This window comes from Gopherus evgoodei, unplaced genomic scaffold, assembly GCF_007399415.2.
Source record: "Gopherus evgoodei ecotype Sinaloan lineage unplaced genomic scaffold, rGopEvg1_v1.p scaffold_331_arrow_ctg1, whole genome shotgun sequence".
In the NCBI taxonomy this organism is placed as follows: Eukaryota; Metazoa; Chordata; order Testudines; family Testudinidae; genus Gopherus; species Gopherus evgoodei.
In genome coordinates, this window is record NW_022059996.1 from 2729 (window position 1) to 27845 (window position 25117).

Consider the following 25117-nt stretch of genomic DNA (forward strand, 5'->3'; position numbering starts at 1 on the left):
AGGTCCTCTGGTAACGCGGATTCGGTGGCATGCCTGTGGGAGGTCTGCCAGTCACACACCTTCGGCGTACCCGCTGCCGAATTGCCACTGAAGCCGCGGGACTGGCAGAGCTCCTGCAGGCATGTCACCTAATCCGCATTACCAGAGGACCTCCTGCAGGCATGTCACCTAATCCGCATTACCAGAGGATCTCCTGCAGGCATGTCACCTAATCCGCATTACCAGAGGACCTCCTGCAGGCATGCTGCCGAAGGCAGCCTGACTGCCACCCTCACAGTGACCAGCAGGCCGTCTCCCGCAGCTTGCCGTCCCAGGCACGCACTTGCTGCGCTGGTGCCTGGAGCCGCCCCTGTCCCTGACCCAGGGCAGAGGATATTGGAAGCTGGATATCCAGAGCTTGCAAGATAAAAAAGCAGGGGGGCAAGGCCTGGCGGTGTTGGCAGAACGGGAAAGCATCAGAGGGTTCTATGGCAACCAGAGGGATTGACGGGAGTCGGTGAGGGAGGAGTTGGTGGCTTTGTTCCAGCAGTCAGGCAAACACCGCAACATCAAAGAAACCAATGGTGCCAAGTCCTGCAGTGTCGCCTGTGGGATTTCCACAAAAGCATCCAGGCTGCGGAGCCAGTCATCCTGTGACTGTACAACCGGATCAAGTGACAGCTGCCCGAGTTCCAGGAGATGAGTCTGCAGCTGGCCGATATGAGCGGGAGCACCGAGTGAAGGGAGGGTCAGCCTCCCCTGACATTTTTGCAGCCCACAAGGAATGGAGACCAAGCAGGGGGATGTGGGGACTCAGGGCAGGACCCATGGATCCCATAGTGCAGGACCACAGTCACTGGAGGAGGAGAGAGAGTCCTGCAAGAGGAAGCTGCTGGTGGGAAGCAGTAAGTGCAGAGTGCAAACCAGCCAGCTGAGAGACACAGGGGTCTAGAAAACAAAACAGCAGCAGGTTCCATGGTGTAATGGGCAGCACTCAGGACTTTGAATCCTGGAATCTGAGTTCAAATCTCAGTGGGACCTCCTGGAGATATTGTAGTTTGCTGCAAAGCCTTGGAGCTCAATGCATATGGTTATCCTCTACCTGGGTAAACTTCAGCAAGGTTTTTTTCTCCTCCTCATGGGTCACTGATGCCCACTGGAGATAGGTCTTTGGTCCAGCTGGCCGCTATAGGGTGGGGTCCTAGAACTTGACAGTCTGGCTAGAGATTCCTGCGGGTTGACCTGATGGTTGGGTTTCTTGCTGCTTCATCTGATGTCCACAACTTTGGTCCCTGTAGCTGCAGCTCTTCCTCTTGCCCACATGGCATTTAAAGGAAGGTCTGCGAGAGGACTGGAGAGCTCCCATTCCCGCTGGGGCGGGGCGCTGGTTTCCATTCCTAGCTCTGCGAGGGGACTGGGGAGCTGCCGTTGCAGCGGGGGCGGGTCGCTCCCTTGCCTCCCCAGCTCTGCAAGGCAAATGAGGAGCGGCCATTACTGTGGTGGCGGGGCGCTGTGTTCTCTCCCGAGCTCTGCGAGGGGACTAGGGAGTGGCCATTCCTACAGGGGTGGGGCGCTCGGTTCCCTCCCCAGCTCTGCCAAGGGACTGGGGAGTGGCCGTTCTTGGGGTGAGGCTCTGGTTTCCTTCCCGAGGTCTGCGAGGGGACTGGGGAGCGACCGACCGTTCCTGCTGCAGCGGGGCACTGGGTTCCCCTCCCAGCTGTGTGAGGGGACTGGGCAGCTGTCGTTCCTCTGGGGGTGGGGCGCTGTGTTCCCTCCCCAGCTCTGCGAAAGGACGGGGGAGCGGCCATTCTTGCGAGGGTTTGGCGCTGGGTTATCCCCACAGCTCTGTGAGGGGACTGGGGAGCGGCCATTCCTGCGGTGGCAGGGTGCTGCCTTCCCACCCCAGCTCTGCGAGGGGAAGGCGGAGCGGCTGTTCCTGCGGGGTTGGGGCTCTCCCCTCCCTCCCCAGCTCTGCCAGGGGACTAGGGAGTGGCAGTTCCTGCGGGAGCAGGGCGCTGGCTTCCCTCCCCAGCTCTGGGAGGGGCCTGGGGAGCTGCGGTTGCAGCAGGGGCAGGGCACTGGCTTCCCTACAAAGCTCTGGGAAGGGAGCAGGGAGTGGCTGTTCTAGCGGGGGCAGGGCGCTGCCTTCCTTCCTCAGCTCTGGTATGGATCTGGGGAGTGGCCATTCACGTGGGGGAGGGGCGCTGTTTTCCCTCCCAAGCTCTGGGATGGGTCTGGGGAGTGGCGGTCCCGGGGGGGAGGGGCACAGGCTTCCCTCCCCAGCTCTGGGATGGGCCTAGGGAGTGGCTGTTCTAGCAGGGGAGGGGGCCTGGGGAGTGGTGTTTCGAGAGGGGGCAGGGTGCTGGCTTCCCTCCACAGCTCTGGGAGGGGAGTGGCGGTTCCAGTGGGGGAGGGGCCCTGGCTTCACTCCCCAGCTCTGGGAAGGGCCTGGGGAGTGATGGTTTGAACGGGGGCGGGGTGCTGGCTTCCATCCCCAGCTCTAGCACGGCCCTGGGGAGTGGAGACTCCAGCGGGGGCAGGGCTGTGACGTTATGAGTGTACTATAATATCTCATTGAAAGGTGACAGGGCCAGAAAGAGTTAATTACCTCACCTCACCGACTGACCTGACCCGTGGGTGAACATTAGGGACTGGTTAGGAAGATCTGTAAATGAATAGAGCTTTGAAATGCAAGTCTGCATTGTCAGAGGTAGAAGGGCAGATGTTTGCTCAGGTATTGTGATCTAAGCAAACAAGTCTTGTCTATTGCTGTAGTTTTAATTCAAAGATTAAAAAAGGAATATTAGCATTTATGATGATACCGAGTGAAATAGTATTATTGTCTATATGTCTCTTTGAAGGTTGTGGTAACCTGTATCTGAACTGTTTAATGGATAAATGACTCTGTGCTAATTGGCAGGATGTTTGGAAGAAGGAGTTAAGCCTATTGATTTCTCAGGCCGAAAGGCTGCTGGAAATGTATAAGAAGCCTGGGACACGATCCTTCTCATCTCAGATCTGCTCTGGGTTTCAACATGGGGAAACCTTAAAGCATAAGGATTGAGATCCCCAGTCATTGACTGGAGCCACCCTGAATATGGAAATTGGGCTATAACCTGTAGACAATTTCTAAAAGGACTCTTGGCAACTACAAGCTCACCTCTGCTATGTATCTGCACCTCAAGAATTGAATTCAAGTCTGTCTGTATATTGATATTTTAACCAACACTCTCCCTTTATTTTTTTAATAAATTTTAGCTTAATTAATAAGAATTGGCTATAGAGTGTATTTTGGGTGAGATCTAAGTTATAGTTGAACCTGGCTGATACTTTGGGATCGGAAGAACCTTTTCTTTTATATGATGAAGTACGATTTTCAGGAATCATCATCATATCTGACAGGTGTGTCTGGACAGAGGCCTGAGGCTGGGCACTTTAAGGGAACTGCGTGGTTTAAACTTTTAAGTAACTAGTGAGGTACTATAGAAGCTGTTTTCTGCTGGTTGGTAAATCTAAGTACTGGAATAACCACCAGCGTTTGGGATTTGGCTGCCCTGTTTTGTTTGCAGTTCACCCTGATTGAGTGACCTCAGCTGGCTCCCATGGGCAGCACCGTCACACGGCCGCTCCCCAGTCCCCTCGCACAGCTGGGGAGGAAACCCAGCGCCCTGCCTCTGGTGAAACGGCCACTCCTCAGTCCCCTCGCAGACCCGGGGAGGGAAGGCAGTGCCCTGCCCCCGCAGGAATGGCCGCTCCCCAGTCCCCATGTAGAGCGGGGGAGAGAACCTAGTGCCCCGCACCCGCTGGAACGGCCGTTCCCCAGTCCCCTCCGAGAGGTGGAGAGGGAAGGCAGCGCCCTGCCCCTGCAGGAACGGCCGCTCCCCAGTCCCCTCCCAGAGCTGTGGAGGGAACCCAGTGCCCCGCCCCCACAGGAAAGGAAGCTCCCCAGTCCCCTCGCAGAGATGGGGATGGAAGGCAGCGTTCAGCCCCGCAGGAACGACCGCTCCCCAATACGCTCGCAGACCTCGGGAGGGAACCCAGCGCCTCGCCACAGCAGGAACGTCTGCTCCAAGTCCCCTTGCAGAGCCGGGGAGGGAAGGCAGCGCCTCGCAACCGCAGGAACGTCCGTTCCCAGTTCCCTCCGAGAGCTGGGGAGGGAACCCAGCACCCCGCCCCTGCTGGAACAGAGGCTCCAAAGTGTCCTGCTAGAGCTGGGGAGGGAGCCGAGCACCCTGACCCTCTGGAACGGCCGCTCCCCAGTCCCATCGCAGAGCTGGGATGGGAACCCAGCTCCCCACCCCCGCAGGAACGGCTGCTCCCCAGTCCCCTGGCAGAGCTGGAGAGGGAAGGCAGCGCCTCGTCCCAGCAGGAATGGCCTCAACCCAGTCCCCTCGCAGAACTTTGAAGGGGAGGCAGCGCCCCGCCCCCGCAGGAATGGCCGCTTGCCAGTCCCCTCACAGAGCTGGGAGGGAAGGAAGAGCCCCGCCCCCGCTTGAACGGCTGCTGCCCAGACCCCAAACAGAGCTGGGAAGGGAACCCATCGCTCCACCCCCACAGGATCATCCACTGCCCAGATGCCTCGCAGAGCTGGAGAGCGAAGGCAGTGCCCGCCCACGGAGGAATGGCCACTTCTCAGTCCCCTCACAGAGGCAGGGAGGGAAGCCCGCGCCGCGCCCCCACAGGAGCGGCCGCTCCCCAGGGCCCTCGCCGAGCTGGGGAGGGAAGGCAGTGCCCCGCCCCTGCTGGAACGGCTGCTCCCCTGTCCCCTCGCAGAACCTGGGAGGGAAGGCAGCACCACGCCACCCCAGGAATGGTCGCTCCCTAGTCCCGTCACAGAGCTGGGCAGGGGAAGCAGCGCCCCGGCTCCGCAGGAACGGCCGCTCACCAGTCCCATCGCAGAGCCTGGAGGGAAGGAAGAGCCCCACCCCCGCTGGAACGGCCGCTCACACACCCCTGGTAGAGCTGGAAACGGAACCCAGCGCCCTGCCCCCTCTTGAACTGCCGCTCCCCCGTCCCTTCGCAGAGCTGGAGTGGGGAGGCAGCGCCCCACCTCTGCAGGAATGGCCGCTGCCCAGACCCCTCACAGAGCTGGGAAGGGAACCCATCGCCCCGCCCCCACAGCATCATCTGCTCCCCAGTCCCCTCACAGAGGTGGGAGAGGAACCCAATGCCCCACCCTCGCAGTAACGACCGCTGCCCAGTCCCCTCGCAGAGCTGGGGAGGGAAGGCAGCGCCCTGCCCCCGCTTGAACGTCCGCTCCTGTCAAAGTGAGACTCAGGACTCACAGGGTATGGCTACACTTGAAATTTCAAACGGCAGCGCTGCGGGAGCGCTGCCGCGTCAGAGCTTTGAAGTGTGAGTGTGGTCGGAGCGCCAGCGCTGGGAGAGAGCTCTCCCAGCGCTGCACGTAAACCACATCCTCTATGGGTGTAGCTTGCAGCGCTGGTAGCTGCGCTCCCAGCGCTGCGGCATTCATTCCACTGAGGCTTTACAGCGCTGTATCTTGCAGTGCTCAGACCGATGTTTTTTCAAGTAAAATTCACCTGGGGCACAGCATGCATATCCTACTTCCTTACTAACTCTTATTGATCTAAGGCTAATACTTCACCAATTGCCCTTAAACGGTGCAATTGTTCTATGTTAATGTCTGTATTCCTGACACCTGGATTGCAGCATTCCAACAATTTTCCTTAAAGGTACAGACAGCATTTCTTTAATCCTTTCTATTTTCACAATATAATTCATTCTACTTTCACAATCCGTCCTTTTGGTCAAGCACATGCCATGACCAACAATTACTGGGTTCCACAAATTAACCGTTCCTTATCTCTTTGTTCATCAGCAATATTCAAAATCATCATATTAGCACTCTGTTTTGGGGCAGTCACCTGGGTGACACAATTCTGGACACAACAGGAGATTAACTGAAAGCATACAAAAATCACTAAGATTCCAAAGAGGATAGTTAGGGCTCCCTGAAACAACCAGTTTCCTATGCCAGAGAAATTGAACAGGTTACTTAGCCACTTCCATAAAGAACTCGGCTCTACTTGGGGAAGATATGCGATTTATTCTAAGTGCCTAGCGCGATCTACTACCTTATTGCTATCGTCAGGTACAAACAGACAACATTGTTTTCCAGTGAGAGCACAGGTCCCTCCTTTGGCCGCCAGCACTATGTCTAATGCCTGACGGTTTTGGAGGGCCACCTGTCAGATCGCCCCTGTTTCTTTGGCCAGGGCTCTTAAACTTTCTCCAGTTTTATTTGCCATTATTTTAACTACTGGTTGTAACCTCAGGAGCCTTTTTGCCTGGTGTATTACTCTCCCAAGCGGGATAAAGGAACTGCCAATAGCCTCTTCCCAGATGTCATTACTGTTCCATATTGTGTTAAACGGACGAGGTCCTCCAGTGAGGTCTGGGGAATTGAGTGGGATAGCCAGGAAAGGAACACCAGTTTGAGAGTGGGCTGGGATGTGGCTGCAGACCCAGCATTTAGAAATAATAAGGGTCTGAGCTATCCAAACTTGCTGCTGGATAAAAGAATTGTCATTGTTGTGGACTCCCCAGACCTGAAGACACCAGCAGTCGAGGAACAGGCACCACCAGAGGCGTATGTTGGAGGCAGGGCCCTTCTGGTTCTGACAACCTCAACTCAGGAAACCTCAGTCACAGTTTTATGTCCACCAGGCAGCAGGCGCTAGGCTCACTACTGCTTCTTCTTCGGCCTTGCTTTAGGTTGTCGTCTGCTTCTGGCAACCCTTATGAGAACATAGATTGTAAGGTATTGCAGGCTGTTCCTCTACGTCTTCTTCTGGAGTCACAATTGACTCTGCATGGTCCTGAAGTGATGATTGGTTCACTGGGGGTGGTGCATTTTTACACGGCGAAGGATGTATCCACTCTGAGATGCCAGACAGTTTAACAGCCGTCGGGGTAGTAAGCAGTGCCTGGTGATTCTTTGATGTTCTTTAAGTCTCTTTACTACTTCTTCCTTGACTCTGGCTATAACAATGGCCTTCACACCTTTATCTTTTCCTGATGCATACATTCCTCATTCACACAAATAAATTGAGAATACAAACAGTAGTATTTTATATCGAGCAAAAAGGCATTGCAAATTAAACCTTGCTAAGTTTTACAATTAATAACCAAGACAATTTACATTGAGACCCAGGCCTTCAATGTTTCTCTTATTTACTTAACATAGACACAATAGAGAATCCTGTCTCTTACTACCTAAATCGTAAAACAAAGAGTTAGAGAAGGCCCAATTTGTAATGCATATGGGAAAACCGAATCTTATAGTCCCAGGGGGTCATTTCTTTCTGCTATTTAAAAAAGGTGGCTAGCAGGATGAAATCAAATTATACTTTAATTCTTATGGGACATTATAAAATCCTGCTCCTACATATCCCCCTTTTGACACTAAGATTATTAATCGCCAGTGTCACTTCTTATTTAGTCCACATAATAGAAAATACTGAGAGGTGATTTGGGCCTGTGGCTTTAGCTTTGCATACATTTGTTTTATCCACCAGCACATTTTAAACATTTCAATTAAACACATACAATTTAAAACCAAAAACACAATTAGGGGTAGTAACATTAGTATGCCAGTAGTTGTGGGATACCATCCAGAAAATATGTTATACCAATGGTAGGCTGTTATGTTTTTCTGCAGTGGCAATTCTTAACATGTCCCCATTTGTGTGTATAATATGAATGGTCCAATTCTCCACATTTTTTTTTCTAGGAACTATGTTACCTTTTTACCTTTTAACAGATGATTGGTAACTGTTTGCCATTCAATGCCAAGATTGATAGAGAACTGAGCTAAATCAGTGCTTACAGTAAGCTGAGACTCTTTTGTTGTTGTTGCGGCAAATAGTAAATGTGATTATTGGTAAACACAGTACTTACATTTACATTTGTCTTCTGGTGGGTTGCTAACACTTTCTAAACACTTTCCCCCAAGAATTAACACATACACATAGCCCATTATACAGTACTTTGGATTATCTGAAAGACAAAAATAACATTTTTCTACCCCTTTTGGGATGGCATTGATTATTACTTAAAAGATTCCTTTCTTTTACAAATACCCTTGCTGACTGCAGGCAAAACAGAGGAATTACCCCTATATTTTCTTGAGTTTTTTGTTCTATAGGCAGGCCAGGTTTTAATGGGTTCTACTTTTTAAGGGTTATGCGGAAATTATTCCACTGTTTGGTTATTAAATTCATGAGGTGGTATACCTCAAGTTTTTCCTTTTATACAGCAGACCAAGTTTGTAATGTTTTTCCTGCTGTGTTAAGCTTTAAGTTTATTGACAAGTAACAGCTGAGAAGCATCATTACCATATTACTTTAAAGGATTTTTCCAAAAATCATACACACTATAAGCTGTTACAGGGGTACTTACTAACACTAAATTGATTTTAATGTTTAATATTAACAATAACATTAGCATCAAATCTATTAAAGGTATCTTGTTATACCATGCCTTTTATGTAGGCAATTTGTTTGCTGACCAGGTATGTTCTTTATTTGCAGCTTCTTTTGTGCTGGCAGTTCTCACCTTTCTTTATCAGTTAGGTAATTTGCATCAACACAGGCATGGCTTTTGGATTCAAAGCCTCAGCAGAGCTCAGAGACTCTGTCTTAACACACAGGGATCTGAAAAAGAAAACACAGCCTATTGCGGCTCTTTTTGGAGCCCTAATAGGAATTTAATTCAGCAGCACATTTCATTTGCATTTTTTTACCCCTTTCTAGAATATACACAGCACATGGCCTATGGAAAATGCACATTCTTTCTATACTATAACTTTTTAAAAACATTAGCCATATTAATTTTTACATAAGGTGTAACTGTTTCTTTTGTTCTTACAGAGTTTTCATGTACCCTTATAAAAATGACAGTCTGATTAAACAGAGCTATTTTAAGGCTCAGTGTTTTTAACATTGCTTCTTTTTGTTTTGTGCACCTCATCTCTGCTGTTGCTTCAGAGGGTCACTGTTAATTTCTTATTCTTTTATTACAGCTTTTATCTGCTATTGTTTCAAAAAAAAAACCAAACAAACAAAAAGACTTCAGAATCTCTCCCTATTCTCCTGATTTTGACTGCCCTATTGCAGCCATGACTTGGTCTTTATTTAAAAACATTTTAATTTTTGTAAAGAATCAAGTTACCCCTTAAGGGTTAAATGCTAAATCCCAAAGCCAAACAGCACTAATTACCTGGGTCTTGCAAAAAGGTCTGTCAGTTTTGCAACTTTGAATTAAAGAGTCAAATGAATTTTTAGTGGCATTAAAAACAAAAACAAAATCAATTTATCTCACACCTAGAAAACCGGAGTTTTACAAAGCAGATGTGTTGATTTAGATTCCTAGAACGTTGCATATTTTTACAGATAAATAGATACATACACATTTTCTTTTCCTTAACATTTCTTTACACTGCTTTGTTTTTACATAGCTGTATACATATATATATGGATTATTTACAGGCATTCTTCTGGAAAAAGAGCCCATTTTCCCTTCAGAATGGGTGCAAAGAAACCAAGAATTCTTTCTCTTTAACATGGTCCTTTTTAATATTTTTCACAAAGTTTAACTGCTTAATTCTCTTCAGCCTCTGTAGAGTTAACTTTTCACTCCTTTCTTAAATCACTTGTTTATGTCCCAAAATGACACCTTTATCACCTCAGATTTCATCATTTTAAGTATTGTTCCAGGGGTTCATGCCTGCACTTGCTGCTTTTCTTACTCCTGACACTATTCCCTTAGGGCTTTCAACCTGTTTTTCAATTTCTTTATCTGTTGCTTGCCTGCTTGTCTGGGCCCGATCCTGCTTTTTTTTCCAATGAACCGTTTGTGAGTGATATTGTGGTCATTTCACAATTTTGAAAGAAATGTTCAAGGAAAGGGACCAGGAAGGGTGGGGGCTAGTTAAGGAGCCCACCCTCCTTGCTGAATTGGTAGTGGAACACTAAAGAATCAGTTTTTGAGGCAGACAACAAAGGGGAACAGAACAAGGGGCTTTTTGTCCTTTTTACAATGAGATGGGAGTATGAAGGGGGTTGGATCGATCCGGGGTTTGGAGAACGGGGTAAAGGGGAGCCCTCAGTCTGGTGGTGGGAGAGGAGGCTTTTAATAAAGCTTTTAACTTATTATTTGAATATTTGAGAGAGGCCAGTTTTGAGTTTGTCCACCTATGATTTGCCTCTTGCCACCACTGCATGAAACAATTAACTTCTCCTTTAGCCAATTTAGTTTTAGGTTGGCCGAGTTTGTCCTTTAAGACGTCCACTCAGTCTTTGTTCCAAGATTTTAATAGTGGCCACTGAGTTTTGGGATCCCCCTGAGTTAGCCTAGACCATTTTTCCAGAAATTTACAGGAGTCTGGTCCCTTTTTACAGGAGTCCAGACCCATCCTAAATACATAAAATGAGCCGGCGTTCATTTAGGGAACGGTCCCGACTTAGACATCTGGTTATCAATACAGGAGGACTTCACACACCAATCACACAAGAAGGAAATTCGGGTTCCTCAAAGCGATGCCCAGTGCAACACACAAAAGGAGCCCACAGGCTATTGCCTCAATCGCCCTTGCTTTCACACCAGGGGTTTTACCCAAAGTGCGGTGCAGCTGCGATTGTGCAGATTCCACTCACTCAGACCGCGGGGACAGGAATCCCTTGGTCGGTCTATCCCCGGACAGAGACGGCACCCACACTCAAACACTCCACAAGAGGACGGATAGACATAGAGACAGGACAGTCCTCAGTCCGGACAAAACACAGAAATAATTACCTGACCAGATTCCTGATGTCAGATCCCGGGATCCCTACCAGAACAGAGTGGGAACCAACAGGTTCGATGGCGTAGACCTCACTGTGGCTGTGCGCCTTTCCACTCTAGTGGAGGACTGCTCGGGCCAAATGCCCAGGTGCTGGCTGCCACGGTCATCCTACAAAAACGGTCAGGAATCACACAGCCCCAGTGAAGACAGTTGCCATCTCGGTGGAACCTCCAAATTGTCAAAGTCAGAATCAGGACTCACAATTTGTCAGACCACTCTGTTTTATTAGCGCAGTGCTCCGCTAATAACACCCAGATAATGTGAGTGGCCATGCAAGACCCAAACAGTCTTATTTATACAGATAAAAGAGCAGGAATTAGACAAAGGGACAAAGAAAGCAAAACAGTAAAATTCACCTGGGGCACAGCATGCATATCCTACTTCCTTACTAACTCTTATCGATCTAAGGCTAATACTCCACCAATTGCCCTTAAAAGGTCCAATTGTTCTATGTTACTGTCTGTATTCCTGACACCTGGATTGCAGCATTCCAACAGTTTTGCTTAAAGGTTCAGACAGCATTTCTTTAATCCTTCCTATTTTCACAATGTAATTCATTCTACTTTCACACAATCAAATGAGGGAGTCCCATCTTCTGTGTGATCTGCAACTGTCTGGGCCAGAGTAGGGTGGAGCTAAGGAGAGAGCAGGATCCCACCAAGAGTCAGGGAGCAGAGCTGCACAGGTGTAGTGCCAGAATCTGCTACATGTAGGAATTTGCAACCTGTAGCAGTTACTGATACCTGAGGGACGTTTTGGAGCATGAGCTTTCGTGGGTGAATGCATCTAACGAAGTGGGTATTCACCCACAAAAGCTCATGCTCCAAAATGTTTGTTAGTCTATAAGGTGCCACAGGACTCTTTGCTGCTTTTACAGATCCAGAGTAACACGGCTACCCCTCTGATACTTGATACCTGAGGTTGTTCTTATTTGCTGACTTGTTCTAATTTGCTAAAACTTGACAGTGGTTTCTCTAGCAAAGACCAGTCCCTGTCCCCTTGGTCCAGACATTCACATTCACATCAGGCTTCAAGTTGAGAATCGTTTCCCATTCCTGCTCTGTGGGAGGGGAGACTTTTAAAAGTGCTCTCTGTGCAACTGCACATGGCTAAGCAAAGAGAACAAACCCCAAATCCCCTCCCCCAGAGCTTTGGGAGCCAGGTTTGCTGTGGGAAATCTTCAAGCCTGGGCATTGTGATTATTGATCAGTTCATCATGATTATTTATTCTTTAGTATTGAAGCCTTATTATACTCACAGCTGAGTGGTTAAGGTGTTAGAATTGATAAATCCAATAGCATTCCTCTCTGTAGGTTTGAATCCTGCTCACAACCTCTCACCCAAGCAATACCTTTATACAAACTGATGCTCTCAATTCTCTCTCCACCCCAAGTAAATCCTGTTCTGCTCCTTTCATAGAGATGCCTGGGACACCACCTCACACTGTGTCCCTGAGGTGTCAGGCAAACTCTCAGCAGCTGAAGTCTCTGCCACTCACCTGGTGCCCCGTAGATCAGCCATAGCCCTGGTTCTGCTCCTCTCTTTAGAGCATGAAAGGAGCCAAGTTAGTGAATGCATGGGTGCTATGAGGCTGCAGAACCAACGGGGGGGGGGGGGGGAAAGTTGCTCACCACCCGCTGGCAGCCAGCTCTGCCCCTGCTTCGGGCCTTGTGGACAAGTTCCTGCCAGGATTGGCGCTAGGGTTTTGAGTGCCCTAGGCAGACAGCAATTTCGCCACCCCATGCGCTGGTCCAGTGGCTCTGGTGGAGCTGCTGCAGTGGTGCCTGCGGAGGGTCCGGTGCTCCGCGGCTCCAGTGGAGCTGTCGCAGTGGTGTCTGCGGGAGATCCACCGGAGCCTCGCGAGCAGCCGACTGTCCGCAGGCACGACTGCGGCAGCTCCACGGGAGTTGCCTGCTGCCCCCTCCGGACACTCTGGGCTGCCGGCTGCCACGGCGGCGCCTTGACCCAGGGGACCCCCTGGGCTGCCAGCTGCCGCGGCGGCACCCTGACCCAGAGGACACCCTGGACTGTGGGCTGCCGCAGCGGCGCCCTGACCCAGGGGACACCCTGGACTGTGGGCTGCGGCGGAGGCGCCCTGACCCGGGGACCCCCTGGGCTGCTGGCTGCTGCAGCGGCGCCCTGACCCAGGGGACACCCTGGACTGCGGGCTGCGGCGGAGGTGCCCTGACCCGGGGGACACCCTGGGCTGCCCGCTGCTGCCGGCAGCTCAGATTCCCTGTCTGTCGCAGCAGCAGTGGTTGCTCAACCATTTAAAAAACATTTGGGGGCGCTTTTTGGCGCCCTCAAATCTCGGCGCCCTAGGCAACCGCCTAGTCTGCCTAAATGGTTGCACCGGCCCTGGCTCCTGCTCTTCCCCTTCAGCACCTCCCCCTGCCAGTGGTCAGCTGTTCAGTGGGGTGCAGGAAGAGGAGGGAGAGGAATGGAGCAGGAAGATGCAGGGCAGGAAGGGGTGGGACTTGGGGGAAGGGGTGGAGTGGGGAAGGGCAGAATGTGGGGGATTTGTCCAAGGTCCTGCACCCCTCTAGGGCCAGCCCTGAAGGGAAGCACTGACTATTACAGTGGCAATAAAACTGACCAGCATTGCGAGGGAGACTGAAGATCATCTCTTCTCTTCCCCAAGGTGAGCCAGACACTGCTCTCTCCTGGCTCTCACTCTAGCAGCTGGATGCCAAGGAGCCATTTCCCCACAGGAAGTGCATTGAGTGCCCCTGTGGTGCTGGGGGGGCTGGCGCTGCTGCTGCCTGTGGGGCTGGCAGGGGGGTTGATGTCTGCACAGACTCTCAGCTGCCAGGCCGGAGGGGGCACTTGAGACCTTACCAGACTGGCTCAGTGAAGACGGGGGGTTGACAGACCAATACAGACTTTCTCCAGAGCCCAGAGCAGCATTCACCCATGCAGCCAGGCAATGGGCATTTACCACAGCCTGGAGCCAAGGGGGAGGTGTCAGCTGCTGTTCCAGCTCCTCGAGGACAGGCCCTGTCAGCCAACAGACACTTCTTACTCACCACAGCTAAGGTCGTCTGGTTCCTCTCATGGGAGAAGTATGGAGCAGCCATTTGTTTTCCTGTTTGTGCTCCTCTGTGATGTGAAAATCGGGGAGGGGAGGTAGAAGCCCCACTTCCCTTCCTAAATGACATCCAGTGGGGGAAGCCAGGATAACAAGGTGGGGCAGCAAGTGGTGGCCAGACTCTTACTGTCAGGGTCTAGTCTAGCTCATGGTCCAGCTCAACTTCCTCCCCACATCACTGGCCCCCAGTCCCCTTCTGCCACCAGGTCAACCCGGGAACTAAGGCAGGAATGGTGTGAGGAAGCAAGTCAAGCTGAGCATGGCAGGCAAAAGCGAGTCTTGTCTTCGTGGGCCATTCACAATGACATCCTTTGTGTGTGCCATGGCCATGGCTGATAAAAACATCCCAGACAGAGAAGCAGCAGGCCAAAATAGCATTACGCAGGTACCAAAGCAACTCAGTTGGGCAAGCATTAGTGTGAAAATCTAAAGGTCCCTGGTTCACTCCCTGGCTTTAACAGCCCTTTTATCTTTCTTTGTGTGGAGGTGGCTTGTTTTCTGGGAGTGCAGCAGCACCTTTACCTGAGGTGAATCCCTGATTTTGAGATCCCCAGCAAGACAATGGAGCATGGACTCCAGTTGGCCCACCTGACCTTTTAAAATCATAGATGGGAGCTGTATTTCTCATGTGACTTATTGGTTGACCCAATATGGTGAAAAGAGAGTGAGGCAGGGTGGCCCTCGGAGATAGTGCCAGAGGGGGCAGGGACTGGGGACAAAAGCTCCTCTCCACAGCTGAGCGAGGGCAGTACTGGGGAAGGGGCGTCTGTAAAAGTGTCCACGTGGAAGGTGGCAGGGATTGGAGGGCCCAGGAGGAGATTGTAGGATGTTCAGTGACTTGGAGAAGATGGACTTGGACATGGGGTGCATTCCAGAAATGCACATTAACAGCTTTAGGGTGGTTTGATGGGCAGAGGGTGGTTGGAGGAAGGGCCTGTCTTTCTGGCCCTCCTGGCCAGGGAAGAATGATGAGGTTGGAGTCTTGTTCTTCACATTTGCAGTGCTCCATGGCACTTGTTACCGCTAGATTAGTGTTTATGGTCCCCAGTTAAGATGTGAAAGGAACTGGCTCCCTTCCTCTGGACTACACACTGTTTGGTGTAGGGGGTGGATTTTAATTGTTTCAGATGGCCTGAGGACCGCTGGTCCCATTTTCCCAACTGTCAGAGGAAACTCTTCTATGATGACCACTCCCTGGTGCAGGTTTGTAGTGAGGTCGGTTTAGAGGACATGTCTCTCCATAGTGGAACCAGTGGAGGGCAGGAGGTAGCCTCCAATTCCTCTGATCTGAGCTCACACCAGACACAGATGCGGTACACCTTTCTGCAGGGATAGGCCAGGAGTCACACTGATTTACGTGAAAGAGAGCACGTCGACAGCCCAGTTGCCACCCTCTTCCTCTTGCCCAGGTTTAATAGTCATGGATAGGCAGGAGGGAGGAAGAGTCCCAGGCTGGACCCCAGCACACCTCTCCTCCTCTGGGCATCTGGAGCAGAGGCAGCTGGTGCTGACAGCTCCAAGGGAAGGCTTAAAAGCCACAGAGCAACTGAGGGTGGGGCAAGAGGAGGGGAGGATTTATCCCAAGAGGCTCTTTCCCAGCTGCTGAGAAGCACAGAAGTACCTGGTATTTGCTCTTGCGGTGAAAGGGGTTAATATGTTTAGACGGCCTGGCTAGCTCAGCTGGCAGCACCTCTGGCTCTTACTCTGAAGGTTGAAGTTACAATTCCCTGTCTGGGTGCTTGGGGCTCCTCTTCAACAATACAACACACAATCTGCTTAAGCCCCCACCCAGTAACCTGGGGAAACTAACCCTGGCCACTGGGTGCCTCTAAGAGGCGATACTTTCCCCACTCACACGCACTGAGTGTAGAAAAGAAACTTTAAGGAAAAGGAGGAAACTCACCTTGTATTAACTTGGGAAAACACCACAATGAGGATTCATAACACAACACTATGAGCAAAACACCCACCCACAGCCCGCTGGGCAGTGGCCTTTTGCCTCCGGCTCTTAAATCCAGACACCAAAAGCTCTGTGGATGTGCCCCTCCCTTCACTGCACCTCACCCACAGCTGCTCCTCTGGGTCAATGAAAACCCAGAGTTCACCTCTTACCTCCTGGGGGGAAAGCCCTTTCTCCCTCCACTGTCTGGCCACATTGCCGGCCACTTGCTGTTCCCCCCTGTCACCACTCTGCTGGCCACCCTCTGTGCTCTGGGACGTCTTGTGGTCCCACCAGGAGCGGAACAGGCTCACTAAAAGTAGTGGCCACCAGAGCCCGAACAGTAGCTCCATCCCTTCCACTCGAGGCCACGCCCCTGCAGCACCCCTTCTCCCGAAGGCCCCGCTCCTGTGCGGCCTGTTCCCCCCAAGACCCCACCTCCTGCTCACTGCTCTCCACCCCCTCCCCCCTCACTCGCCCTTATGGTCATTACAAAGTGGCAAGGCAGAGCCCTCCCATTTTTAAAAGTCCTGGGGTGTTGTTCCCCCCTGTTTAGGCACCGCTGGAGCCCTGCACTTCATGCAACTCTTCCTGATTTCAGCTGTTAATGAGGGAGCCTCACTGCTAGCGCAGACTGGGTAGTTTGTTGAATGAGAGACACTGTCCCAAAGCAGGACTAATGCTTAGACCTGGTGATCAGTGATTTCAGATCTGTTGGTCTGCAGCAAGACTCTACAGTGAGTCTTAACCAGCTCTGTTATTACACAGGGACGAACAAAAGGGTGAAATGGTGCCTGGAAGCCTTAAGAAGAATCCACCCCACCAAGTACAACGCTTGTTGCTACCTGCTCTCAACCTCACTGAGAATGTTTTGGGGTCACTCCTTGCCTTTATCAACCTAGGGAGAAGAGCAATTAATAGGTGCTCCAGTGGCACAATTGGTTAGCGCGCAGTACTTATAGGGCAGTGCTGAGAGGAGTTATGCTGAGGTTGTGAGTTCAAACCTCACCTGGAGCACTGGTTTTCATTAATCCCATGGCATCACCCCCTCATTTGGCCTTGTGGAATGTACAATTCCAGCCCAGGGGACATTGAGGCAGGGGAGGAGACAAAAATGCCCCCTTCACTTATTAGCTCCTCTCCAGAGTGCAGGTCAGAATCTACAATCCTTTCTCCCCCACCAGCCCCTGTGCCAGGATCCCTCCAGCAGACCCTGGAGTCCTGCCCATGGCATCTGTACTATTGACAAACACTAAGTGACAGGGACAAAACACTCAAATCCCGCCTGGTGCAGGGAGCCAGGTTTGCTCTTCAAATTCTGTCGTTCTTACATTTCCAGGCCGGGGAATATCCCACAACAGCATTTAATGGGAAGCGGCCTGCAGAACAGTTACACTGCACAGAGCTGCTATGGAGGAAGGGTGGGAATTGGTAACATTTTGAGGATTGTTTGGGAAATGAGCCTTTTTTTTGTGAGGTTAATAACTATCTCCTCAACTTTATTTATTCACATTAAAAATTGGTGTCACTTGATTTTTGTATCTCCCTGTGAAAATACAACTGGCACGTGCGGCTTTCTACAAGGGGTCATAATGTTAAAGTTGGGGAATTCAGTCTCTGTACTTTTGGGGGAATGTTGCTTTTTTAAACTGCCTCACTGCCAGGCACACTGGCACTGGTTAGCTGCACCCACTGTCCTTGCCAGGGGCCCTTGCTGAACCCTGGGCGGCTGCACTGCCGTGCTGGGGTTACTCTGCAGGGGAAGAAGCTGCTGGGGAGCAATGTAGAGCAGGTGCAGGAAGGAGACGGGGTCACTATTCACATTCTGAACTGCACAATTTTCCAAATTTGGGAATAGATTCATAGATTCATCCTCCAGCAAGTGACCCCGTACCCCATGCTGCAGAGGAAGCCGAATGTCTGAGAACAATTCTAAGGGGAAGGTGACTGCAGAGCTATGACACTGGAGATGCCCAGACCTCCAATGGGGGCAGCATGGCAATTAATAATGGGAAGATCATTTGCGAAATTAGCCGCTACTGACACGATTTGTCTCTGTTGCTATTTTACGCTGTGGTGTTAGTTAGAGGAATCAGTACAGATTTTTACTATATTAATTAAACACTTAATTTTATGTAACCAAGCCAAAAACTTAGTGTCACTTATTTTTTCTCTGTCCTAGCAAGAATGAATTGAATTTTGTGACTTTATGGAAAGTGCAGCGAGATTAAATGTGGGGAATTCAGTCTCTGTGTTTGTGAGCTGATGTTTTCCTCTCACAGGTCAGTGCCTGCATTGAAATACCAAGAGGAATCTAAGGGCTGGTGTACGCTGGGCACTGAACTGGCAGAGCGACGTCTCTCAGGGTGTGATCTCCCCCGCAAACCCATAGAGTTAAGGTGACCTAAGCCCTGGTTCGATAGTGCTAAAGAAAAGGAAGAACTGTTCTGTCAATGTAGCTATTACAGGGATGAGAAAACCCCTCCAGTCACTGTCTGCTCCAGAGAGCTATAGCAGTGCCACAGCAGTGTTTTAAGTGTAGACAGAGTGAAACTAGATCTGGTGCCAGTTCACACTGTGGATGCTCAGGCACTAAGACTACAATAGTAACAACAACAACAGCCCAGTGCTTGCGTAGTTGGCAGGATTTGGACCTGCGCAGGAGGACCCCAATGGATTTCTAGTCCATTGCCTTAACCACTCGGCCACAACTACTTAACATGCATTTGTTTCACTACAAGATGATTCTGTTCTCACTGAATTGTCACTTCCAATTGTTTGCTCAGACCAGCTTCCCCAGCACACTCATGGCTGCGCATCAGTGTAAGTGTGTCCTTGGCTGAACAGCGAGAATTCCTGCCCATTTCCCTTCCGGCTGGAGCAGGATGAGAGTGTGTTTGTGTGAACGACATTGCTGTAGATTGTTGTTCATTCCCCACTCTGACAATTCAGACAGTCTCTTTCCTAGTCAAATCTCCAGCACATCGTTCCAATAGCAGGGGGCAGGATTTCTCTGGGGCACTGATATATTTCAGGGGGTTAGTGCATGAACTCAGCCTTGCATTTCACCCTTGATGTTTCATGGACTAACAACAGCAGCAGAAAGAAAGAGCCGAGCCAATATCTCCCTCTCAGGGATCCAGGTGCCACGTCCCCTCTGTCTGCCCATCGCCATTGCAGGAGAGAAGGGTTCACTGGAATCGAATGCCCTTGCTGAGACCAGAGACACAGGGAGGTTTTGCTGTTCATGGATCTGTGCAAAGGAAATTGTGTCTCTGTGTGAAATTGAGGTGGGAAATGAAACGTCCACATGGTGGCCCAATGCCCTAAGGAATGTGGGTGAAGGACTCAGGCTGGGAAATGATTTAACAGGGGTTTGTTTCAATTTATTGCCCTGATTAAAAACTATGGCTGAAATGCAGCCATGTTGTTAGTACTTGTACCTGTGTAGGGACACCCCAGTGGGTGTCAAGTCCATTGCCTTCACCAGGGACAGTCAATTATTTTATCAAGATACAAATTTCTTGGTCAAGGTCTAGACTCCAGAGAAAACAACGCACTGATGATAAGATGTATATAAAAAAAATTGCAGTCACTATGGACATAACTATGATGTGTCGTGTTTCACTTTTTATATCTGGCGCCATCTCCTTTCCCTTTCGCCTTGTAGCTGACCAAGGGCAAAGCTGAACATCTCTTCAGATACCAGGGAGTGTTTATGTTCATTCCTGTGAGCTACAGAGGGGTTTGATGTTGCTGCTTTGAATCCTCCATCTCTGCTGGGATAAGGAACTATTCAGGCTGTCACTGAATTGAAAGAGGGAGATCATTGACAGGGAGAGGGACCCCTCCTCTTTAAGGTGTTTTACTAGCTGGCACAGTGGCGTAGCTAACGGGGAGCAGGGGTAGCGGCCGCTCCCCCCGAGCACATTTTCCAGAAGTGGGGCCCTTCCATGCAGCCAGCACTGGGCTCTGGACTCGAAGTCCGGAGCTGGGTTTTGTGTGTGGCCGCAGGCTGGCTCTGGGCTCCGCACCGCCCTCCTGCATCCCCAACCCTGCTCGCTCACTCTGGGGCTGCAGGCAGCGTCAGCTGGTTGCCGGGCTCCCCGGGGAGGAGGAGGCTCCTGCCTGCTCACAGCTGCCCAGCTCCCTAAGCCGAGGTGGGCTCTGCCAGGAAGGGAAGGGGTGGCAGCACAGCCCTCCCCAGTGCAGCGAGGGGGGCTGAGGATCAGCAAACCCCATTGTCCCCCAGCACCCCATGCACAGCGAGGTGGCCGCGCAGTGGGGAAGGTGGCTCTGAAGCCCAGCTGGTGCCGGCGGAGGAGGTGGAGAAGGAAGGAAAAGCGGGGCATGTTTTTTTCTCGTGGTGTCTCTTCAGCGGAGGGGGCTGAGGGAGCGGCAGAACCAGGAGGCAAAGGAGCGACTTTGGGTTTTTGCCCCCCCCCCCCGCCCCCCAGTGCTGTGCCCGGGGCTGTGAAACTGTGTTTAGTGCAGCTTGTGAAGGAAGGAGGGATAAAGGTGCGTTAAGGTGCCAGTTATGTCTCCTCAGTCTCACTGCTGAGTAGCAGCAGACCAGTGCTCAGAATTAAGCAGTGTCCTCAGGGCTACTGGACTCTATACTAGTTTTCAAGTGCCTGCTAAATGCTTCAGCCATGCCTCCTTCTCACTCAGCTACATCCTGAATAGTGGTGACTGGGAAGGGGGTGTGTGTAGCAGATGCCGATTTGAGGTGAATAGTCTCTTGGCCAGATTCTGCTGGGTTTATGGTGCTTTGTGCCATGGACTGGAGCAAAGTGGCTGGTGAATAACCATGGTCTATTCCAAACCAAGCCCTTCTGTCAAGCTCAGAGTTTCACAATCCTTACAGCACCTTCCACTTATAAAGTGTCTCTGACAGAGGATCTTCCCTTCAACACTGTGACACACTCTGATCCCTGGCTTAGACCTTCTTATTGAGAAACAGCCCATAATGTCATGCCCCCTCTGTGTTATTTCTAGTGTAGACTAGAGTGTTAGTCAGTGTATTTCCCATCTCTCCTGAGCCCAGGTCGCTCTGAATCACTCATACTGCTGAGTGGAGAGAGCTGGTGGGATGGGAGAGCTGAGATTTTCCTCCGTGGGACATGGGGCAGAGGGCTGGATGAGCAGTGGGATATGAGAGATGCCAGCATGGTGAGCAGCTCCAGTGTGGAGTCGCTGAGAAGGGCCCAGGGTGCAGGAAATGAGACTCCTCTGACTCGCTGTGACAACTCCACGGCTGAGACAGCCCAGGCAGGAATTGCTGAGGATGTTGGTGTGGTTTGTTCAGGTGATTCATTTCCAAATCTCACAAACATTCTCTGTTCAGTAGGAAAATACATATTAAGAGCTGGGCTCTATCCCTGCAGGGAGCAGGAGGATCAGATTGGTGAATGGGGTAGGTCACTGTGCTGGGAGAGTGGAGATTTATTACAGTGGCAGCTGGGGGACAGTCTGTGATGATTTCAGGGACCTGCCAGACTCCAACATCATTTGCAAACAACTGGGATGTGGATGTGCCAGCAATGCAACTGTCTCTGCTCATTATGGGCAAGGATCCGGGCAGATCTGGCTGGACGATGTGAACTGCTCTGGGAATGAATCCGATCTCTGGGAGTGTCCTTCCGGGGGCTGGGGCCAACGCCGGCACAAATACAGGCATTAAGAGGACGCGGGAGTTCTCTGCTGACATCTGTTCTGGGAATGCTCTTGCGAGGGTTACCAGGGGATTTAACGGAGAGGGCAGAAGTTTCAGGAGATTGCTGAGAATGATCCTCTGCCTGACTGTCTCTGCCTCCCTTTCTCTTGTGTAGCTACCTAGCAGGGCCACCATTAGAAAGTCCTCAGGTCTCATCCAGAGGTATTGGAGATAGTGCAAGATTTCCCTGATGTACGATTGCTGCATCTCAGGTATCTGAAGGAGACTGTATCCCGGATACCAGTGACAGAAAAGGATGTAGGGTCCTAGTGAAGAAATAACAGAACATGAGCTCCCAGTGCCGGGTTTGGCAACACAGGCTAATGCCAACCTTGGATGTACAAACAGAGGAGCAGTGAGTAGGAGGAGGGACTAAATCGTACTGTTTTATATGGCACTGGTGAGACACAGACTGGAATCCTGTGTCCAGTTCTGATGTCCACAGTAATTGGAAAGGGAGCAGAGCTGAGCCACAACAGTGATCTGATGGCTAGAATAAAAGCCTTCTGGTGAGAGATTTAAGCCTGGATCTAACAACTCCTCCAGTCGATTTTGTGCCTGTATTTGGGGATAAGCCAGATGGTGAAGTTGTATCATATGATGCTGCTCTTTACATTCCACTAGTATCTCTGGAGGGATGTGAAACAGCAGCAACTAACGTTATAGACTGTAAAATCAGCAGGTTCAGATCACTTGAATCCACGAGTTTGAAAAGAGCTGGCAGAGAAGCTCACTGGACTGTACATGTTGATTTGCGATAAGCCTTGGAACACTGAGGAAGTTGCAGAAGACTGGAAGAAAACTAACATTGTGCCATGTGATGAGGCAAGGCCAGATGGCTACAGTAAAGTACTGAGAAACAGATATGTTAGCCCCAGGCTAAACAAATCCCTAGGACCCTGGCAACCAAATGGCAGTTGCTCCAGGTTAATCAAGGCACCTGGGGCCAATTAAGATCATTCTAGAAGGCAGTGGAGATAGCGACTTTAATTGGAACACCTGCAGCCAATCAAGGCAGGCTAATCAGGGCACCTGGGTTTAAAAAGGAGCTCACTCCAGTCAGGCAGGGAGGAGCCAGAGGAGAGGATGTGTGTGTGAGGAGCAGGGAGCAAGAGGCACAAGGAGCTGAGAGTGAGAGGGTGTGCTGCTGGAGGACTGAGGAGGACAAGCTTTATCAGACATCAGGAGGAAGATCCTGTGGTGAGGATAAAGAAGGTGTTGGGAGGAGGCCATGGGGAAGTAGCCCAGGGAGTTGTAGCTGTCATGCAGTTGTTACAGGAGGCATTATAGACAGCTGCAATCCACAGGGCCCTGGGCTGGAACCTGGAGTAGAGGACTGGCCTGGATTCCCCCCAAACCTCCCAACTCCTGATCAGACACAGGAGGAGTTGACCCAGACTGTGGGGAAGATCACTGAGGTGAGCAAATCTGCCAAGAAGCGCAGGACCCACCAAGGTAGAGGAGGAACTTTGTCACAACCAGTATTTGAAAAGAGTAAATAGAAGGTTCAAAGTCAGTATAGGCTGATCAGTCTCACATCAATCTCTGGTAAGATAGTGGAATGACTAAGGAACTCCATTAATAAAAAATTAAAGGAGGGTAATATAATTAATGCCAGTCACCACTGAGAATACAATTAGAATAATCAAATTATTTATGGAAAATAGATCCTGTCCAGTGTGGCTGATAAAGGGATTAATGTTGATGTAAGACTTAGATTTTTGTAAGATGTTTGACTTGATAGCGCACAAAATTTGGTGATAAAACTAGAGCAATACAAACTGAACATGGTACAAATTAAAAGTGGTTAAGTGATGGATTTCCAAATAGAATTGTAAACAGGGGATTGACACCAAGTGGTGTGTTTCTAGAGGTGTTTATAAAAATATAAAATAACTTACAGACAAGTAATGTTCCTAATGACACAGGTGTGCCTGTTTCTCCTGGCACCTTTTTTTCCAGCTGAGGACATATGTTAGAAAGACTCAACCTGATCTCACCTTCAATTTTCAGCCAACTCAGAGTGCAGGCAGGGAGTACCCAGGGGCTGTGTGCAGCCAGAGGGGAGGGTGGCTAGAAGCTACTCCAGAGATATACAGAAGAAGCCTCATGCTGCCCACAGTCCTTGCACCCAGATCTCCCTGCGGGACGATGAGCTGCTGGGACACCAAACGGACCCATGTCCAGGGATGTGACAGGCTACTTCCATGAACACAAAGCAGCAAACCCTGCAATGGACCCAGCTCCCCATGATGCAGAGGGCGAGCGCTGGCAGGAGAAGGCAGGGCACACAGGGCTGGCTCGGAGCGCTCTTTAGTTTGCCAGCATGAACAGCGAGGAGATGGCAGGCAGCTGGCAAAGCGGAGCCCGGGGCAGTTGTTAGGATGTGGATTTTCACACCTGTCTGGAAAGGCCTAGACATTAACAATGTAGGTAGATGATTCTCATGTAGCTAGTCACAGAGGTAGGAAAGAAAATCACAATCACTGTTTGCCGGTGTAAGGGCTTCTCTTACTGGGACAGTCTGAGGCCCTGCTCTTTGGCTATGCCGCAGGGGCAGCCATAGGCTGGGAAGTGAATGGTCACGTCCTCACCAGTCACAGTGAAGTAAGGTGCTATTGGGCTGTTGGGAATACAGTCTTGTTCTGATAATACCCAGCACCACCAGGTAAAGATGCTTAAAGAAAACTAAGTTTGGTAGCATCCTGTCTGACAAGAACTCACCTATCAATAGCAGGGATGTGACATCCTCATTTCTGTGTTGTTCTATCACTGTAGTCCGCACTTCTCTATTGTTTGTCTGTATAATTGCTGTCTGGGTCTGCGATTGTTTCTGTCTGCTGTAGAATTAATTTTGTTGGGTGTAAACCAATTAGGTGGTGTGTATAATTGATTAGATAATCATGTTACAATATGTTAGGATTGGTTAGTAAAATTTCAGTAAAATGATTGGATAAGGTATAGCTAAGCAGAACTCAAGTTTTATTATATAGTCTGCAGTCAGTCAGGAAGTAAGGGTGGGGAATTGGCATCATGTTTCGCTAAGAGAGAGGACTGGGAACAGGGGCACAGGCAGGGCTCTGTGGCATCAGAGCTGAGAAGGGGACACTGAGGAAGGAAATTGGAATCATTGCATGCTGGAAGTTCAACCCAGTAAACATCTAATTGTTTGCACCTTTGGACTTTGGTTATTGCTGCTCTCTGTTCACGCGAGAAGAACCAGGGAATGGGAGGGTGAAGGGATGAGCCCTCTAACACTAACTAACATCTAACACACATTTGAACCTCTTCTTTTCACACCGTTGCTCAATCTTAGGTTCTGCTTTGTCTCCAGACAGATCCATTCTCTTTCAGGATGGCCTTGCTCTTCCTGTCTGTTTTGCTCATGGATGTTTTGGAGTAAGCACTCCCCTTCCCTCTATTCTCAGGCAAACACTGGTATGAACTGTTTGCTACTGCTGGGATTAGAAAGCATTTGTGGAGTGGAAGATGCCATTTCTGGGGGATTGTTCCCAAGCTGCAGTACTT

General features: G+C 50.4%; 3 non-coding genes across 3 annotated transcripts; 2 read left to right on the top strand and 1 right to left on the bottom strand.

Annotated features, from left to right (window-relative positions):
• Positions 1-948: 948 nt before the first annotated feature.
• Positions 949-1020, top strand: TRNAQ-UUG. Its single transcript has one exon. It is a non-coding gene; the product is annotated as a tRNA-Gln (tRNA).
• A 15776-nt stretch (positions 1021-16796) lies between these two features.
• On the top strand, positions 16797-16890 carry TRNAI-UAU. The gene is made up of 2 exons: positions 16797-16834; positions 16855-16890. It is a non-coding gene; the product is annotated as a tRNA-Ile (tRNA).
• A 1616-nt stretch (positions 16891-18506) lies between these two features.
• Positions 18507-18588, bottom strand: TRNAS-AGA. The gene has a single exon. It is a non-coding gene; the product is annotated as a tRNA-Ser (tRNA).
• Between the last annotated feature and the right edge of the window lie 6529 nt (positions 18589-25117).